Below are 21,840 nucleotides of genomic sequence, written 5' to 3'. Positions count from 1 at the left end.
CATAGCTTTATGGAGGTTAAAATGAGGGAGTTGAGGGGTGACAGTAAATATACCCAAATGTTAAAAACATTCAACTCTGAGTTGTGGAAACATTGGTGCTTATTATATTTAATGCCTGCGACATTGTAGGTACTCAATAAATATTATTTGTTGAATGAGGATGGCTTTCTGCTTTAAAGATTTCTCCAGCAAACATACAAATCTCTCAAATTAACATGAAGTGCTACAAAACTCTCAAACTAACATGAAGTCCTACAAAAGCATAGAAAACAAAACGAATGGAGACAGGTGGGGAGGGCTTGAAAAATCCTTGTGGAGAAAGTGGGTGCTGATCTATGTAGATCTCTACCACCACACATGAGTCATATGGAAAATATGGGATGCAAGCTAATGACATAGTCCTATCTCCATATTACCTTAACGCTCTAAGATTCTGGAGGAGTTTCAAGAAAATGACTTTGAACAGTTAGTCCTTTAAATTAATACTGGATTCTCACTTTTATCCCCCATCATGGACACTGGGTGGTGCTGCTGTACAAAATTTCTGCTCTATCATGGCTGTATTACTGGAATCTCTAGACCATTATTTATCTAGTGTCTCCTGTTGGGCCAAGAGAGTGCTATGGATTGGGGAGATAAAGATGAATAGCCTCAGTTGGATTCTCCTGTGATTACCCTAAACTGATTACTACTATGTTCAGTGGGTGAAAAAACTGAAAATGTGACTTTTACATAGGAAAGCATCTCTGTCACAGAAATGTCCAGCTATGGGGGTGAATGACTCTGAACTGCCCACCCTCTCAATGAGCGCCCCTCCTCCAAGGCCTAGCCAAGGATTAGAACAGACACAACTGAGCATTGCTTCCAAACCATTGTTTGGTTATCACAGTGTACTTAGGCTTTATGGCTGGCTATATAAAGCCCAGAGAGCCTAATTACAGCTCCTTCAGCTTGGATCTCCCAGTTCCAGACGTTGAAAGCCAACTGGACAATAAGTGTCTGCTTACTATAGAGGCCCCAATTATCTTGGAGGGGTGAATAAACTTGGAAGGAAGGAAAGTGAAATCTTCAGCACGAACATAGTAGGAGAGGCGGAAGAGGCAGGCAGGCTATTCCTCGCGGAATCGGAGAAGGCCTGGACGGGGTCTGGCGAGGCAGCTTGGGTATAACGTCACCAAGACAGTGTTGCAGAGCCGAGGTTCAGAGTAGAGAGGAGACAGTGGGGGACAGCCACTTTGCTGAAAGAGGAAAATGGGGGGAAGGGCGAAGAGGCGGGCCTGGGATCTCCCAGCCAATCAGAAAGGTCTGGGGCGGGATCGGCTCCGTGATTTATAATTTCAGGGTTCCGCGCAGGAACATTAACCTCGTACTGAGTGCAGAGAGGCGTTGGTCTAGCCGTAGGTCTTTCACCGGTCTTCAAGCCTTTAGGTGAGGACGTGTGGCCCCCCCGGAGCCAGAAGACTATGGGGACAGGAGGGTGCAGCAGCTGCGTGGCGGGAGGTGTCGGTCTTTTCGGTAACTGGAGGGGCCAGGTTGGAGCTGGCGTTTTGTAACTTAGCCTCCTGGCGAGTCCGCGCCTTTGTCTTCTGTGGCGCCGCCTTCTGCGCGTTGCCAAGTCCTCCCCAGGTAGGTCCTTGGAAGGCCCGAGGGGGCGACCGCTATGGCTGCAAGGCCACAGGAGGGGAGTGGGGCGGGTCCGCTGTGGCTGCAGGCCGAGCCCGAGAGGAGGAGGAGTTTGGGGGCTCCCTGGAATGGGCCATGTGGGGCTGGCCCTTCGCGCTCTCCCCTCCTGTGGCCAAAAGGTAGGCTGCGCGCCTGATAAGGATGATAGTTATTTTAAAATGTAAGAAAACTTTTCCTGACAAAATGCCCCACGCGCCCAGCCCTTTATGATTTGTTAGCCCCTATTTTCCTACCTCTGGAGATTGGCGTCTGACCACTCATCAACGGAGGGTTTAGGGAGACGTCGACGGAAGGGAGGCATATTCAGGACTTTTTGCTGCTTGGGGGCCTCTCCATTCTACTCTGGGCACTAGACGTGCCTTACCCCAGCAGGGTGGGGCCAGGTACATGCTTGAGAGCTCTGTTTTCAGGTCGCTGGGGTCTCCTGTTATCTCTTCCCATACAAAACCAGAATGGTCACAGGGCATCTCATCTCCTAACCTCTCCCTTTGCAGAGAAAACATGGTGAAAGAAAAATCAATTCTATTTGTTTACCCCATTCTGCTGAAGGCCTTGGTATGATCCTAATCAGCTGTGCCTTCTTACAGCATTTACAAACCTGTGCCATAAGGAGTTATTATGAGACATGTAATTAGTTATGACTGGATTAAATCCCCTCCCTCTCTTGTTGTGACTCCTTAATCTATCTCTGGGCAGATAAAATGGAAAGAAACTAGTACAATTTATGCCAACCCTTTTTGTGTGCTTATTCCTACTCCCCAAGAAAAATGCCCCCCAAAATTAATTGAATGCAAAGTGAAGTTGCTCAAATTACTGCTATCTCCAGTCACAAAATCATTAGCTGGTTAAACACAGTCCTTATTTTTCTTTTAACTCTATGGAGGTGCTTCTGTCACCTCCATTTGACCCCAGCTGTAATCAAAAAGAATTAGACATTTTGACTCTGGATTTTAGAGCATCTTGGTTTCTATTGCATCCTGATTTAATGGCTTTTACTACCTAACACAAATGGGACAGTGATGTGTAATTTAGAGTATTCTAATAAAAACATGGCTTTTCTAAGATGTGTGCTGTTGTCTTGAAAATCAGCCGGTAAAATACACATTGATATTAAATATGAGAATTTTTGGCTCTGATTCCTTAGTATGACGATAGCTCTGTGTATTTTAATGTAATTTTTTTTTAGTTTTTCTTTTAGTCAAGATGAGTAATAAGCCAGACTTGTCTGAAGTGGAGAAGTTTGGTCAAAACTGAAGAAAACTAACACTAAAGAAAAAAATACTCTCCCTTCAAAGGAAAGTAAGTCATGGATGGGGCTGGGGGTTTCTAATGGAGAAAAACAATGGTGAACATTGATAGGCTCAGTAAATAAACTCTTCTAGTAAATTTTGCCACTAAGTAAGAAATAATTATAGTACCACTGTATTTAATGCAACAGTTAAAAATACCAAATAGTTGTCTTCTTACTTGCATTATACAAATGGTTCTCACATGATAGACCCAAGAAGTAATGGGGGAATAAAAAACTAATTTCTTGTTGAAAATTACTAAAAATATCTTTACAACCAATCTTGGAATGTTAGACTTAGTACTAGAAAAATCTTTGTTTTGTCTACTTAATGGTTATTAGGCATTTTCTGCATCTAGCCATTTTGGCCTGTGATTTCATTCCTAGAAAACCACACAAACTGCAGTGTTGGCTTTCTCTACCTGATGACAAAATAAGGCAGAGAACAAGTTTAGATCTTGGGTGCACTCAAGACTCCCAGACTCAAGGGATCAGGTTTGCCCTTGGGAGTTTTAGCCTGATAGAGAAACTCCAAACATATTCACAAAATTGAGGGACATTTTTTGCCATGTCAGTGTTACTTGAGTTTCACAGTTAGTCATAATTGTCTAAAGGGTATAACTTCCTAATTACATAGTGATAGTTAAACCTGAGGAAAATGCTTCACTTCTTCAGTCTCAGAATAATCTATGGAAAAAATGGCAACAGCATAAATCTCCCTCTCAAATGGAAAAAAAAAAACAGTTGATGTAAATCCTAATGAATGTTCAGGTGGTTAACATTCATGCATGCACAACACACACACTCACGTACACATATACACACACACTTGAATGGGGATTTGTGGTTAGTGCCTTGGCCTTCTAAATTTAAAGCAGATATGGCAGCCTTCAGTAACTTGGCAAAGAACTCTTGGAAGAAAACTGAACTTCTAGAAATATACCTTCTTAATGATTTTTTGTGTTTGTTTTTTCCCCTAGCTATCCAACAAGATAAAGAGTGTGTTCAAACATCATAAAATGTGGATCTCCTCCCAACAGAAAATTTCAACATTGCTTTAGTGTCTTAGTTTGGGGCTTGTTTTTTGTAAACTTATGTGTTTGTAGCTATTTTAGGCATCTTCTGATGTCTTCCCATCCATATCCCCTAGCCAAGAGGTCAGGGGAAGCCAGTGTTCCCTTTTTTTAAACTTTCCATTGGTACACACATTCCAGTTGGCAGATGCTGTTAATAATCTTACCATTGATGACATTTCTGTGTGTAGTCCTTGCACCCCCAAAGGTTAAACCACTTTTAACTTTCTATAGTGGCTGTATTTGTTGTTCCATAATATTCATGAAGTGGCATACATTTGCACCTTCTCAGTTTATTTTCATTTCTAATGTAGCGATAAAATAATAAATATAATCATTGTGTTGACACTCCGGTGGTCCATTCTTGGTGGTCTTCTAAGTAATGAAAGTACAACAAAGGTACTCTTTATAGCCAAACAAAATAGTTTAAGAAAAGCCACTTTGGGAGATTGGTCAGAGGGATAAGGTTCTCCTTTGTCCGGGTCCAGTGGATTCTGAGTTGGGAATGCTATATGCTTTTCCAAGAGTTAGAATCCTGATTCTCCCATGAGAACCTTGGGAGAGGAGGTAATGTGGACTAGCCTTCTTATGTAGGAAGTGAGAAAATGACAACACAGGGTCTGAAGTGAACTTCTAAAGTGAATAGGGCTGAGATGTTAAAACTGGGCTCTCTTGCTTTCTGGAATGTGCTTTCAGCTTGATAGGAGACATTCAAGGCTGGGGTTGGATGGGGGAAAGGGGAAGGAGGCACGTTCTAGGACACATTGTTCTAAGCACATCACATCTATTGAACATAAACTCAGATGTCTAATACCTGCTAATGATCTGCAGCACTGAATCTCTGGTTTCATTCTTGTCCAGAACAGAATTCATTGTTTTATGAACCAATTACTTTTGGTGTTCATGGTGAGCACAAGGAATACATATAAATGAGAATATTCCATTCCCTGCTCTTAAACAATACTTTTATCAACTTTTGATTTGTAAAAATCAATCCTTATCATCCCATCAATTACAATTGTTAGCATTTGGGTGTATAATCATCCAGGCTGTGGTCTACTAATACACATGTCATTTCCTACAAAAAATATTATGCTGTTTATATGTATTTGAAACCTCATGTTACCACCCCCTTTCTAATGGCTTACATATTTAAATAACCACAGGAAGTGGAAACTGTTTTCTTTGCCAGACCATAAACTTCCATAAGCAAAAGAGTAGGTGGAACAACTCTGATCAGGTGTCAGTGAAGTAATGCAATCACAGTGCTTAGTGTAGCCACAGGATTTGAGACTTGGAAGTAACCATGTTGGTCACCAACACCTTACCTCTTGCCTGAAGCAACTGTCCAACAGAGTTACTCAGCCCCTTGAAGTGAATTGCTGCTTATACTGTGTCCAAATCTGCCTTCCTGTAACTTGTATCCAATAGTCCTAGGACTGCAGACTGGAAACTCACACAGCATAGTTAATCCCTGCTCCAGTATTTTAAGTCCACTGTTGTGTGCCTCCTCCCTTACCTCTAAGTGTTTTCTTGATGGCAATTCTCATATCCTTTGGACATAAGTTATATACCAGGAAGCCCATCCAGTGGAATTAGTTACATCTGGAACCCAGCCAGTAAGCCCACCCAAATGTGGAGGCCAGCCAATGTCAGCCCCCTGGCCTCAGAGCATGGGACAAGAGACCGTGAGAACAAGGTTCTCTCACCTATGAATGCTGTTGTTTATAACCCTTCCAAGGACCTTCCCTTGTGTAATTTGTAAGCAGCACCCAGACACATAGGATAGAGAGAGACTGAAGAAAAAGGAAGGCCACTCCAGGTTAGTAGGTTAAATTTTAATATGCAAAAGGAACTTACATATGCGGCTTGTTTGGGGTGTCAGTAAGACAAAGAGATCCCTACACTTACCTGCAAAATCTCAAAAGTTTGTAAAGAAGCCCTAACTGGGTTCACATACATAATGTGGGTGTTCTCAACACCATATCACTATCTCAAGACTATGTCCATGGAGTAGCCTCTGAGAGTGGGAAAAGCAGTATGAGCCCACATTCTAAGGACAGAAGGAGGTGGGGAGCCTCCAAATGCCTGGATCCAGCTTATGGGTTAATTGGTGGTCACATATTTTTGATGGCATTCTCCAACTGATGTCACCAGCTGACTTACCAATACCCCAAACTGAGCTGACTGGTGAAGGTCTTTCTCTGACAAAGTGAATCTGTAAAGTCTGGAAGAGGCGATAGCTTACCCAGTTGTGCTGATACCAATGCAAGGAATTAAGAATCACAGAGAATTATATATACATACTACCACAAAGGGAAACTAATAACACTTGAATAACTGACCCTAAAGAAACAACTACGAACTGTCTGACAGTTCAGAATAATCCTTTTAAAAAGTTTAGTGACCTACAAGAAAACACAGACAAAATGACATAAGAAAAACAATGCATTAACACAATGAGAAGTTCAACAAAAAAAAATACCCCCCCCAAAAGCCAACAGAATATCTAAAGCTAAAGAATACAATGACTGAAGAATTCAGTAGATAACTTCAACAGCACACTTGATCAAGCAGAAGAAAAGAATCCGTGAGCTAGAAGATGTCATTTGAAATCCAGTCAGAGAAGCATAAAGAAAAAAAGAATGAAAAAAAAAATGAAGATGCCTATGGGCCTTATGAAACACTATCAAAGGGAACAATGCATGCATCATGGGATTCTCAAAAGGAGAAAATAAAATGAAAACACAGAAAGTCTATGTAAAGCAATAATGGCTCAAAACTTCCCAAACTTGGGGGCGCAGGAAGATGGCGGCGTAGGAGGACGCTGGGCTCACCGCGCGTCCTGCTGATCACTTAGATACCACCTACACCTGCCTAAATAACCCAGAAAACCGCCAGAGGATTAGCAGAACGGAGTCACCGGACCCAAGTGCAGACGAGAGGCCCACGGAAGAGGGTAGGAAGGGCGACGAGGCAGTGCGCGCTCCACGGACTGGCGGGAGGGAGCCGGGGCGGAGGGGCGGCTCGCCAGCCAAGCAGAGCCCCTGAGTCCGGCTTGCAAAAGCGGAGGGGCCTGAAGGACTGTGTTCCGAGAGCAAGCGCGACTTAGCGTCTGGGAGGTCATAAGTTAACAGCTCTGCTCAGAAAGCAGGAAGGCTGGAGGACAAAGGGAGGGTGAGCTGCGGAGCCCCCGGACGACAGAGCTCAGTTTGGCGGGGAACAAAGGCGCTCGCCAGCGCCATCTCCCCCGCCCATCCCCCAGCCAAAATCCCAAAGGGAACCGGTTCCCGCCAGGGAAATTGCTCGCTCCGCGCAAACACCCAACTCTGTGCTTCTGCGGAGCCAAACCTCCGGCAGCAGATCTGACTCCCTCCGGCTGCCTCAGGGCCCCTCCTGAAGTGGATCACCTAAGGAGAAGCGAGCTAAGCCTGCCCCCCCTCCCGCCGTGCACCTTGCCTTCCCACCCCAGCTAATACGCCAGATCCCCAGCATCACAAGCCTGGCAGTGTGCAAGTAGCCCAGACGGGCCACGCCACCCCACAGTGAATCCCGCCCCTAGGAGAGGGGAAGAGAAGGCACACACCAGTCTGACTGTGGCCCCAGCGGTGGGCTGGGGGCAGACATCAGGACTGACTGCGGCCCCGCCCACCAACTCCAGTTATACACCACAGCACAGGGGAAGTGCCCTGCAGGTCCTCACCACACCAGGGACTATCCAAAATGACCAAGCGGAAGAATTCCCCTCAGAAGAATCTCCAGGAAATAACAACAGCTAATGAGCTGATCAAAAAGGACTTAAATAATATAACAGAAAGTGAATTTAGAATAATAGTCATAAAATTAATCGCTGGGCTGGAAAACAGTATACAGGACAGCAGAGAATCTCTTGCTACAGAGATCAAGGGACTAAGGAACAGTCACGAGGAGCTGAAAAACGCTTTAAAGGAAATGCAAAACAAAATGCAAACCACCACAGCTCGGATGGAAGAGGCAGAGGAGAGAATAGGTGAACTAGAAGATAAAGTTATGGAAAAAGAGGAAGCTGAGAAAAAGAGAGATAAAAAATCCAGGAGTATGAGGGGAAAATTAGAGAACTAAGTGATACACTAAAAAGAAATAATATACGCATAATTGGTATTCCAGAGGAGGAAGAGAGAGGGAAAGGTGCTGAAGGGGTACTTGAAGAAATAATAGCTGAGAACTTCCCTGAACTGGGGAAGGAAAAAGGCATTGAAATCCAAGAGGCACAGAGAACTCCCTTCAGACGTAACTTGAATCGATCTTCTGCACGACATATCATAGTGAAACTGGCAAAATACAAGGATAAAGAGAAAATTCTGAAAGCAGCAAGGGGTAAACGTGCCCTCACATATAAAGGGAGACCTATAAGACTCGTGACTGATCTCTCTTTTGAAACTTGGCAGGCCAGAAAGAATTGGCACGAGATTTTCAGGGTGCTAGACAGCAAAAATATGCAGCCAAGAATCCTTTATCCAGCAAGTCTGTCATTTAGAATAGAAGGAGAGATAAAGGTCTTCCCAAACAAACAAAAACTGAAGGAATTTGTCACCACTAAACCAGCCCTACAAGAGATCCTAAGGGGGACCTGTGAGACAAAGTACCAGAGACATCACTACAAGCATAAAACATACAGACATCACAATGACTCTAAACCCGTATCTTTCTATAATAACACTGAATGTAAACGGATTAAATGCGCCAACCAAAAGACATAGGGTATCAGAATGGATAAAAAAACAAGACCCATCTATTTGCTGTCTACAAGAGACTCATTTTAGACCTGAGGACACCTTTAGATTCAGAGTGAGGGGATGGAGAACTATTTATCATGCTACTGGAAGCCAAAAGAAAGCTGGAGTAGCCATACTTATATCAGACAAACTAGACTTTAAATTAAAGGCTGTAACAAGAGATGAAGAAGGACATTATATAATAGTTACAGGGTCTATCCATCAGGAAGAGCTAACAATTATAAATGTCTATGCGCCGAATACCGGAGCCCCCAAGTATATAAAACAATTACTCATAAACAGAAGCAACCTTATTGATAAGAATGTGGTAATTGCAGGGGACTTTAACACCCCACTTACAGAAATGGATAGATCATCTAGACACACAGTCAATAAAGAAACAAGGGCCCTGAATGAGACATTGGATCAGATGGACTTGACAGATCTATTTAGAACTCTGCATCCCAAAGCAACAGAATATACTTTCTTCTCGAGTGCACATGGAACATTCTCCAAGATAGATCATATACTGGGTCACAAAACAGCCCTCCATAAGTTTACAAGAATTGAAATTATACCATGCATACTTTCAGACCACAATGCTATGAAGCTTGAAATCAACCACAGGAAAAAGTCTGGAAAACCTCCAAAAGCGTGGAGGTTAAAGAACACCCTACTAACAAATGAGTGGGTCAACCAGGCAATTAGAGAAGAAATCAAAAAATATATGGAAACAAACGAAAATGAAAATACAACAATCCAAACGCTTTGGGACGCAGCGAAGGCAGTCCTGAGAGGAAAATACATTGCAATCCAGGCCTATCTCAAGAAACAAGAAAAATCCCAAATACAAAATCTAACAGCACACCTAAAGGAACTAGAAGCAGAACAGCAAAGGCAGCCTAAACCCAGCAGAAGAAGAGAAATCATAAAGATCAGAGCAGAAATAAACAATATAGAATCTAAAAAAACTGTAGAGCAGATCAACGAAACCAAGAGTTGGTTTTTTGAAAAAATAAACAAAATTGACAAACCTCTAGCCAGGCTTCTCAAAAAGAAAAGGGAGATGACCCAAATAGATAAAATCATGAATGAAAATGGAATGATTACAACCAATCCCTCAGAGATACAAACAATTATCAGGGAATACTATGAAAAATTATATGCCAACAAATTGGACAACCTGGAAGAAATGGACACATTCCTGAACACCCACACTCTTCCAAAACTCAATCAGGAGGAAATAGAAAGCTTGAACAGACCCATAACCAGCGAAGAAATTGAATCGGTTATCAAAAATCTCCCAACAAATAAGAGTCCAGGACCAGATGGCTTCCCAGGGGAGTTCTACCAGACATTTAAAGCAGAGATAATACCTATCCTTCTCAAGCTATTCCAAGAAATAGAAAGGGAAGGAAAACTTCCAGACTCATTCTATGAAGCCAGTATTACTTTGATTCCTAAACCAGACAGAGACCCAGTAAAAAAAGAGAACTACAGGCCAATATCCCTGATGAATATGGATGCAAAAATTCTCAATAAGATACTAGCAAATCGAATTCAACAGCATATAAAAAGAATTATTCACCATGATCAAGTGGGATTCATTCCTGGGATGCAGGGCTGGTTCAACATTCGCAAATCAATCAACGTGATCCATCACATTAACAAAAAAAAAGAGAAGAACCATATGATCCTGTCAATCGATGCAGAAAAGGCCTTTGACAAAATCCAGCACCCTTTCTTAATAAAAACCCTTGAGAAAGTCGGGATAGAAGGAACATACTTAAACTTCATCAAAGCCATTTATGAAAAGCCCACAGCTAACATCATCCTCAACGGGGAAAAACTGAGAGCTTTTTCCCTGAGATCAGGAACACGACAGGGATGCCCACTCTCACCGCTGTTGTTTAACATAGTGCTGGAAGTTCTAGCATCAGCAATCAGACAACAAAAGGAAATCAAAGGCATCAAAATGGGCAAAGATGAAGTCAAGCTTTCGCTTTTTGCAGATGACATGATATTATACATGGAAAATCCGATAGACTCCACCAAAAGTCTGCTAGAACTGATACATGAATTCAGCAAAGTTGCAGGATACAAAATCAATGTCCAGAAATCAGTTGCATTCTTATACACTAACAATGAAGCAACAGAAAGACAAATAAAGAAAATCATCCCATTCACAATTGCACCAAGAAGCATAAAATACCTAGGAATAAATCTAACCAAAGATGTAAAGGATCTGTATGCTGAAAACTATAGAAAGCTTATGAAGGTAATTGAAGAAGACTTAAAGAAATGGAAAGACATTCCCTGCTCATGGATTGGAAAAATAAATATTGTCAAAATGTCAATACTACCCAAAGCTATCTACACATTCAATGCAATCCCAATCAAAATTGCACCAGCATTCTTCTCGAAATTAGAACAAGCAATCCTAAAATTCATATGGAACCACAAAAGGCCCCGAATAGCCAAAGGAATTTTGAAGAAGAAGACCAAAGCAGGAGGCATCACAATCCCAGACTTTAGCCTCTACTACAAAGCTGTCATCATCAAGACAGCATGGTATTGGCACAAAAACAGACACACAGACCAATGGAGTAGAATAGAAACCCCAGAACTAGACCCACAAACGTATGGCCAACTCATCTTTGACAAAGCAGGAAAGAACATCCAATGGAAAAAAGACAGCCTCTTTAACAAATGGTGCTGGGAGAACTGGACAGCAACATGCAGAAGGTTGAAACTAGACCACTTTCTCACACCATTTACAAAAATAAACTCAAAATGGATAAAGGACCTAAATGTGAGACAGGAAACCATCAGAACCTTAGAGGAGAAAGCAGGAAAAGACCTCTCTGACCTCAGCCGTAGCAATCTCTTACTCGACACATCCCCAAAGGCAAGGGAATTAAAAGCAAAAGTGAATTACTGGGACCTTATGAAGATAAAAAGCTTCTGCACAGCAAAGGAAACAACCAACAAAACTAAAAGGCAACCAACGGAATGGGAAAAGATATTTGCAAATGACATATCGGACAAAGGGCTAGTATCTAAAATCTATAAAGAGCTCACCAAACTCCACACCCGAAAAACAAATAACCCAGTGATGAAATGGGCAGAAAACATGAATAGACACTTCTCTAAAGAAGACATCCAGATGGCCAACAGGCACATGAAAAGATGTTCAGCGTCGCTCCTTATCAGGGAAATACAAATCAAAACCACACTCAGGTATCACCTCACGACAGTCAGAGTGGCCAAAATGAACAAATCAGGAGACTATAGATGCTGGAGAGGATGTGGAGAAACGGGAACCCTCTTGCACTGTTGGTGGGAATGCAAATTGGTGCAGCCGCTCTGGAAAGCAGTGTGGAGGTTCCTCAGAAAATTAAAAATAGACCTACCCTATGACCCAGCAATAGCACTGCTAGGAATTTACCCAAGGGATACAGGAGTACTGATGCATAGGGGCACTTGTACCCCAATGTTCATAGCAGCACTCTCAACAATAGCCAAATTATGGAAAGAGCCTAAATGTCCATCAACTGATGAATGGATAAAGAAATTGTGGTTTATATACACAATGGAATACTATGTGGCAATGAGAAAAAATGAAATATGGCCCTTTGTAGCAACGTGGATGGAACTGGAGAGTGTAATGCTAAGTGAAATAAGCCATACAGAGAAAGACAGATACCATATGGTTTCACTCTTATGTGGATCCTGAGAAACTTAACAGGAACCCATGGGGGAGGGGAAGGAAAAAAAAAAAAGAGGTTAGAGTGGGAGAGAGCCAAAGCATAAGAGACTGTTAAAAACTGAGAACAAACTGAGGGTTGATGGGGGGTGGGAGGGAGGGGAGGGTGGGTGATGGGTATTGAGGAGGGCACCTTTTGGGATGAGCACTGGGTGTTGTATGGAAACCAATTTGTCAATAAATTTCATAAAAAAAAAAAAAAAAAAAAAACTTCCCAAACTTGGGAATAGAAATGAATGTTCAGATTCATGAGCCCCAAAAGACCTCAAATAGGTTGAACCTGTACAGGGTTACACCAAGACACATTATAATTCACTCATCAAAGTCAAAGACAAAGAGAGAATCTTATTAAAAGCAAGAGAAAAGGGATTCATCATGTATGTGTCAGCCCTATGTGTGTGCAGATTTCTCAACAGAAGGTTTGTAGGCCAGGAGAGAGTGGGATGATATATTCAAAATATTCAAAGAAAAAGCTGTCAGCCAAGAATACTATACCTCGTAAAGCTGTCCTTCATAAATGAAGAAGACATAAAGATTTTCCCAAACAAAAGCCAAGAAAGTTTATCACCACTACATCTGCCTTACAAGAAATGTTGAAGTATGTTTTTCAAGCTGGAATAAAATGATATGAATTAACATCATAAAACATATGAATAGGTGAAACTCACTGGTAATAGTAAATATATATTCAAAGTTAGATTCTCTAATATTGTGAGGGTGATTTGCAATTCACTTACAACTATAGTTTACAAGTTAAAAAACAGGGGTGCCTGGGTGGCTTAGTTGGTTGAGCATGCAACTCTTGATTTCAACTCAGGTCATGATCCAGGGTCATGGGATTGAGCCTCACGTCAGGCTTTGCACTGAGCATGGAGACCACTTAAGATCCTCCTTCTCTCTCCCTCTGTCCCTCTCACCCACTGACACTTTCTCTAAAATTAAAAAAAAATTAAAAACAAATGTATTAAAAGTAACCACAACTACAATAATTTGTATGAGATATATAGTACATAAAGGCATACATTGTAGCATCAATAACCTAAAATGTGAGGAGGGAAGAAGTAAAAGTATAAAGTTTCTGTTGGCCATCAAATTTAAGTTGTTATCAGCTTAAAGTAGGGTGTTATGAATATCAGATATTTTATGAAAACCTCATGGTAACTACAAAGGAAAAAACATGCAATAGGTACATAAAAGATTATGATAAAGGTGTCAAAACATAATGTTGCACAAAGTCATCAAATCACAAATAATAAAGAGAGGAAGTAATAAAAAAAGGATCTATAAAACAGTTGGGAAACAACAAAATCTTAGTAAGTTCTTACCTATAATTAATTACTTTAAATGTGAATGGATTAAGCTCTTTAATTAAAAGACATAGTATGGCTGAATGGATAAAAAACAACAAGATTTAATGATATGCTGGTCCATAAGAGATTCACTTTAGCTTTAAGGACACACATAGACTGCAACTTAAGGAATGGAAAAATACATTTCAAGGAAATGGTAACCAAAAGAAAGCAAGAGTAGCTATACATATATAAGACAAAATAGATTTAAGCTAAAAATGATGAAAAGAGAAAAGGAAGGTCATTATATAGTGATAAAGGGGTCAATTCATCAAGAAGATATAGCAATTGGGGTGCCTGGAAGGCTAAGTTGGTTAAGCATCTGACTCTTGATCTCAGCTCAGGTCATGTTCTCATGGTTCATGGGATCAGAGCCCCACTTCAGGTTCTTTGCTGCAGCACAGAGCTTGGGATTCTCTCTCTCTCTCTCTCTCTCTCTCTCTCTCTCTCTCTCTCTCAAAATAAATAAATAAATAAGCCTTTAAAAAAGAAGATGTAGCAATTATAAACATTTATGAACCTAACATTGGGCACCTAAATATATAAAGCAAATATTAACAGAAATAACAGGAGAAATAGACATCAATACAATAATAGAAATTTTGATGCCCCACTTTCAACAATGGACAGATCATCCAGACAGAAAGTCAAGAAGGAAACTGCAAATATAAACAGCACTATGGACCAAATGGACCTAAGAGACATATACAGAACATTCCATCCAACAACGGCAGAACATACGTTCTTCTCAAGTGCACATGGAACATTTTCTAAGTTATATCATATGTTAGGTCACAAACAAAGTCTCAGCAAATTCAGGAAGAAAGAAGTTATATCAGGTAACTTTTGCAACCACAATGTTAAGAAAGTAGAAATCTATAACAGGAGTAAACCTGTAAAATTCACAAATACATGAAAATTAACCATCACATTACTGAACAACCAAGGGATGAAAAAAAATGAAATAAGAAACTATTTTAAGACAAACGAAAATGGAAACACAACATACCAAAGCTTACAGGATGCAGAAGAAACAGTTCTAAGAGGAAAGATTATAATGATAAATGCATACATTAAGAAGAAAGAAAAATCTCAAATGAACAACCTAACTTTGCACCTCAAGGAACTAAAAAAAGAAGAAGAAACTAAGCCCAAGGTTAGCAGAAGGAAGGAAATAATAAAAATTAGGCAGAAATAGAGAATAAGAAAACAACAAAAAGATTAATAAAACAGAGGGTCAGGGGAAGATGGCGGTGTAGGAGGACGCTGGGCTCACTGCGTCCTACTGATCACTTAGATTCCACCCACATCTGCCTAAATAACCCGGAAAACCTCCAGAATACTAGCAGAACGGATTCTCCATCCAGAGCCAAGCGTAGACAAGAGGCCCACGGAAGAAGGTAGGAAGGGCGGAGAGGCAGTGTGCGCTACATGGACTGGCGGGAAGGAGCTGGGGCAGTGGAGGGGCAGCCCACCCAGCAAGGCAGAGCCCCTGAGTCTGGCTTGCAAAAGTGGAGGGGCCGGAAAGACTGTGTTCTGACAGCCAGGGGGACTTAACATCTGGAATATTATAAGTCAACTGCTCTGCTCAGACAGTGGGAGGGCTAGAGGACAACAGAAGGGAGAGCTGTTGAGCCCCAGAGGACAGAGCTGAGCTTGGTGGGGAACAAAGGTGCTGGGAAGCAACATCTCCCTTGCCCATCCCCCAGCCAAAATCCCAAAGGGTACCAGTTCCTGTCAGGGAAATTGCTTGCACCCCACAAACACCCGACGCTGTGCTTCTGTGGATCCATCCCTCTCAAGGGTCTGCCTCCCTCCCGGTGCCCCAGGGCACCTCCTGAAGTGGACCACTGAAGGCAAAGCGAGCTGAGTCTGCCCCTCTTGCCCCTGTGCACCTTGTGGATCCACCCCGGCTAATAGCCAGATCCCATCGAAGCAGCACTAAAACCCTGGGAGTGTGCAAGTAGCCCATACAGGGGCCACACCAATCCACAGTTACTCCTGGCCCTGGGAGACAGGAAGATAAGGTACACACCAGTCTGACTGTGGCCCCAGCGGTGGGCTGGGGGAAGACATCAGGTCTGACTGTGGCCCCGCCCACCAACACAAATTACTCCAGACAGCACAGAGGAAGAGCCCTGCAGTTCTGAGCCACTCCAGGGACTATCCAAAATGACAAAATGGAAGAATTCTCCTCAAAAGAAACTCCAGGAAGTAGCCACAGCTACTGAACTGATCAAAAATGATTTAAACAATATAACAGAAAATGAATTTAAAATACTAGTCATAAAATTAATCACTGGGCTTGAAAAAATTACAGAGGACAGCAGAGAATCTATTGCTACAGAGATCAAGGGACTAAGACACAGTCAGGAGGAGATAAAAAATGCTATAAATGACCTACAAAATAAAATGGAAGCGACCACAGCTAGGGTTGAAGAGGCAGAAGAGAGAATAGGTGAAGTAGAAGAGAAAATTATGGAAAAAGAGGAAGCTGAGACAAAGACAGATAAAAAAATCCAGGAGTATTAGGGGAGAATTAGAGAACTAAGTGATGCAATGAAACGTAATAACATATACATAATTGGGAATCCATAGGAGTAAGACAGAGGGAAAGGTGCTGAAGGCTTACTTGAAGAAATCATAGCTGAGATTTCCTTCCTTGATATGGGGAAGGAAAAAGGCATTGAAATCCAAGAGGCACAGAGAACTCCATTCAGACATAACTTGAATTGATCTTCTGCACGACATATCATAATGAAATTGGAAAAATACAAGGATAAAAAGAAAATTCTGAAAGCAGCTAGGGAGAAACATGCTCTAACATACAAAGGGAGACCGATAAGACTTGTGACGGATCTATCTACTGAAACTTCACAGGCCAGAAAGGAATGGCAGGAAATCTTCAATGTGATGAACAGAAAAATTATGCAGCCGAGAATCCTTTATCCAGCAAGTCTGTTATTCAGAATAGAAGGAGAGATAAAGGTCTTCCCAAACAAACAAAAACTGAAGGAATTCATCACCACTAAACCAGCCCTACAAGAGATCCTAAGGGGGATCCTGTGGGAGAAATGTTGCAAGAATCACAAAGTACCAGAGACATCACTACAAGCATGAAACCTACAGACATCACAATGACTCTAAACCCACACCTTTTTATAATAACACTGAATGTAAATGGACTAAATGCTCCAACCAAAAGACATAAGGTATCAGAATGGATAAAAAAAATAAGACCCATCTATTTGCTGTCTACAAGAGACTCATTTTAGACCTGAGGACACCTTCAGATTGAAAGTGACAGGATAGAGAACTATTTATCATGCTGCTGGAAGTCAAAAGAAAGCTGGAGCAGCCATACTTATATCAGACAAACTAGACTTTAAATTAAAGGCTGTAACAAGAGATGAAGAAGGGCATTATATAATAATCACAGGGTCTATCCATCAGGAAGAGCTAACAATTATAAATGTCTATGTGCTGAATATGGGAGCCCCAAAATACATAAAACAATTACTCCCAAGCATAAGCAACCTTATTGATAAGAATGTGGTAATTGCAGGGGACTTTAAAACTGCACTAACAACAATGGGTAGAACATCTAGACACAGGATCAATAAAGAAACAAGGGTCCTGAATGATACATTGGAGCAGATGGACTTGACAGATATATTTAGAACTCTGCATCCCAAAGCAATAGAATATACTTTCTTCTCGAGTGCACATGGAACATTCTCCAAGATAGATCACATACTGGGTCACAAAACAGCCTTTCATAAGTATAAAGAATTGAGATCATACCATGCATACTTTCAGACCACAATGCTATGAAGCTTGAAATCAACCACAGGAAAAAGTTTGGAAAACCTCCAAAAACATAGAGGTTAAAGAACACCCTACTAAAGAATGAATGGGTCAACCAGGCAATTAGAGAAGAAACTAAAAAAATATATGAAACAAATAACAATGAAAAGACAACAATCCAAACGCTTTGGGATGCAGCGAAGGCAGTCCTGAGAGGAAAATACATTGCAATCCAGGCCTATCGCAAGAAACAAGAAGAATCCCAAATACAAAAATCTAACAGCACACCTAAAGGAAATAGAGGCAGAACAGCAAAGACACCCCAAACCCAGCAGAAGAAGAGAAATAATAAAGATCAGAACAGAAATAAACAATATAGAATTTGAAAAAATAGCAGAGCATGTCAATGAAACCAAGAGTTGGTTTTTTGAAAAAATAAACAAAATTGATAAGCCTTTAGCTAGGCTTCTCAAAAAGAAAAGGTAGATGACCCAAATAGATAAAATCATGAATGGAAATGGAATTATTACAACCAATCCCTCAGAAATAAAAGCAAATATCAGGGAATACTATGAAATATTATATTCCAACAAACTGGACAACCTGGAAGAAATGGACAAATTCTTACACACCCACACATTTCCAAAACTCAAACAGGAAGAAATAGAAAGCTTGAACAGACCCATAACCAGCGAAGAAATTGAATCAGTTATCAAAAATCTCACAACAAAGAAGAGTCCAGGACCAGATGGCTTCCCAGGAGAATTCTATCAGACATTTAAAGCAGAGATAATACCAATTCTTCTCAAGCTATTCCAAAAAATAGAAAGGGAAGGAAAACTTCTAGACTCATTCTATGAAACCAGCATTATTTTGATTCCTAAACCCGACAAAGACCCAGTAAAAAAGAGAACTACAGGCCAATATCCCTGATGAATATGGATGCAAAAATTCTCAATACGATACTAGCAAATCAAATTCAACAGCATATAAAAAGAATTATTCACCATGATCAAGTGGGATTCATTTTTGTGATGCAGGGCTGGTTCAACATTTGCAAATCAATCAATGCGATACATTACATTAAAATGAAAAGAAAAGAACCATATGATCCTGTCAATCGATGCAGAAAAAGCATTTGACAAAATTCAGCATCCTTTCTTAATAAAAACCCTCGAGAAAGTTGGGATAGGAGGAACATACTTAAACATCATAAAAGCCATGTTTGAAAAGCCCACAGCTAATATCATCCTCAATGGGGAAAAACTGAGAGATTTCTCCCTGAGATCAGGAACACAACAGGGATGTCCACTCTCAACGCTGTTGTTTAACATAGTGTTGGGAGTTCTAGTATCAGCAATCAGACAACAAAAGGAAATCAAAGGCATCAAAATTGGCAAAGATGAAGTTAAGCTTTCACTTTTTGCAGATGGCATGATATTATATATGGAAAATACGAAAGACTCCACCAAAAGTCTGCTAGAACTGATACATGAATTCACCAAAGTTGCAGGATACAAAATCAATATACAGAAATCAGTTGCATTCTTATACACTAATAATGAAGCAACAGAAAGACAAATAAAGAAACTGATCCCATTCACAATTGCACCAAGAAGCATAAAATACCTAGGAATAAACCTAACCAAAGATGTATAAGATCTGCATGCTGAAAACTATAGAAAGCTTATGAAGGAAATTGAATAAGACATAAAGAAATGGAAAAACATTCCGTGCTCATGGATTAGAAGATTAACATTGCTAAAATGTCAATACTACCCAAAGCTATCTACACATTCAATGCAATCCCAATCAAAATTGCACCAGCATTCTTCTCAAAGCTAGAACAAGCAATCCTAAAATTCATATGGAACCACAAAAGGCCCCGAATAGCCAAAGGAATTTTGAAGAAGAAGACCAAAGCAGGAGGCATCACAATCCCAGACTTTAGCCTCTACTAAAAAGCTGTAATCATCAAGACAGCATGGTATTGGCACAAAAAGTCACATAGACCAATGAAATGGAATAGAAACCCCAGAACTAGACCCACAAAAGCAGGGCCAGCTAACATTTGCCAAAGCAGGAAAGAATATCCAATGGAAAAAAGACAGTTCCTTTAACAAATGGTGCTGGGAAAACTGGACAGCAACATGGAGAAGGATGAAACTAGACCACTCTTACACCATTCACCAAAACAAACTCAAAATGGATAAAGGACCTAAATGCGAGACAGGAAACCATCAAAACCTTAGAGGACAAAGTAGGAATAAACCTCTCTGACCTCAGCTGCAGCAATTTCTTACTTGATACATCCCCAAAGGTAAGGGAATTAAAAGCAAAAATGAACTATTGGGACCTCATGAAGATAAAAAGCTTCTGCACGGCAAAGGAAACAATCAACAAAAGTAAAAGGCAGCCAACGGAATGGGAAAAGATTTTTGCAAATGACATATTGGACAAAGGGCTTGTATCCAAAATCTATATAGAACTCACCAAACTCCAAACCTGAAAAACAAATAATCCAGGGAAGAAATGGGCAGAAAAGATGAACAGACACTTCTCTAAAGAAGACATCCAGATGGCCAGCAGGCACATGAGAAGATGCTCCACATCGCTCCTCATCAGGGAAATACAAATAAAAACCACATTCAGATATCACCTCATGCCAGTCAGAGTGGCTAAAATGAACAAATCAGGAGACTATAGATGCTGGAGAGGATGTGGAGAAATGGGAACCCTCTTGCACTTTTGGTGGGAATGCAAACTCGTGTAACCACTCTGGAAAACAGTGTGGAGGTTCCTCAGAAAATTGAAAATAGTCCTACCCTATGACCCATCAGTAGCACTGCTAGGAATTTACCCGAGGGATACAGGAGTACTGATGCATAGGGGCACTTGTACCCCAATGTTTATAGCAGCACTCTCCATAATAGCCAAATTATGGAAAGAGCCTAAATGTCCATCAACTGACGAATGGATAAAGAAATTGTCGTTTATATACACAATGGAATACTACGTGGCAATGAGAAAGAATGAAACATGGCCTTTTGTAGCAACGTGGAGGGAACTGGAGAGTGTTATGCTAAGTAAAATAAATCATACAGAGAAAGACAGATACCATATGTTTTCACTCTTATGTTAATCCTGAGAAACTTAACAGAAGTCCATGAGGGAGGGGAACAAAAAAAAAAGAGGTTAGAGTGGGAGAGAGCCAAAGCATAAGAGACTGTTAAAAACTGAGAACAAACTGAGGGTTGATGGGGGGCGGGAGGGATGGGAGGGTGGGTGATGGGTATTGAGGAGGGCACCTTTTGGGATGAGCACTGGGTGTTGTATGTAAACCAAGTTGACAATAATAAATTTCATATTAAAAAAAGATTAATAAACCGAGTTGTTCCCTTGACAATACAAATAAAATAAACTAATCATTAGTTAGACTAACCAAGAGAAAAATAGAGACCCTAAATAAAGAAAATTATAGAGAGGAGACAATATATCTGATATCACAGAAATACAAAGGATCACAAGAGATTACTATGAACTATTATACACCAACAAATTGTACATCTTAGAGGAAATGGAAAAATTCCTAGAAACCTACAGAGATGTCTGTTTCCTTCCCCAGATTCGGGAAGTTCTCAGCTATGATTTGTTCAATCACACCTTTCTCTTTCTTCTTCTGGAATTCCTATGATATGGATATTGTTCCATTTGATTGCATCACTTCTTCACAGAAGACCATGAGGGAGAGGAAGGGGAAAAAAAGTTACAGAGAGGGAGGGAGGCAAACCATAAGAGACTCTTGAGGACTGATAACAAACTGAGGGTGATGGGGGTGGGGGGAGGGGAAAGTTGGTGATGGGCATGGAGGAGGGCACTTGGTGGGATGAGCACTGGGTGTTGTATGGAAACCGATTTGACAATAAAGTCGATTTTTTTAAAAATAAGAAACCTACAGAGAAAAAAACAAAACAAAACAAAACAAAACAAAACAAACAAACAAAGAAAAGCCCCAAACCAGAAAATTTCATTGGTTCATTCTACCAAAACTTTAAATAAGAATTAATGCCAATATTTGTCAAACTCTTCCAAAAATTTGAAGAGGATGGACACTCCCAAA

General features: G+C 40.8%; 1 long non-coding RNA gene across 1 annotated transcript; it reads left to right on the top strand.

The window, feature by feature from the left end:
• Positions 1–1,358: 1,358 nt before the first annotated feature.
• LOC115507515 lies at positions 1,359–4,378 on the top strand. The gene is made up of 3 exons (XR_003966676.1): positions 1,359–1,626; positions 2,870–2,982; positions 3,952–4,378. It is a non-coding gene; the product is annotated as an uncharacterized LOC115507515 (long non-coding RNA).
• The last annotated feature ends 17,462 nt before the right edge of the window (positions 4,379–21,840 follow it).

This window comes from Lynx canadensis, chromosome X (assembly GCF_007474595.2).
Source record: "Lynx canadensis isolate LIC74 chromosome X, mLynCan4.pri.v2, whole genome shotgun sequence".
NCBI lineage: Eukaryota > Metazoa > Chordata > Mammalia > Carnivora > Felidae > Lynx > Lynx canadensis.
Note: the sequence above shows the minus strand (reverse complement) of the source record. Positions and strands in the feature narration are given on the sequence as shown.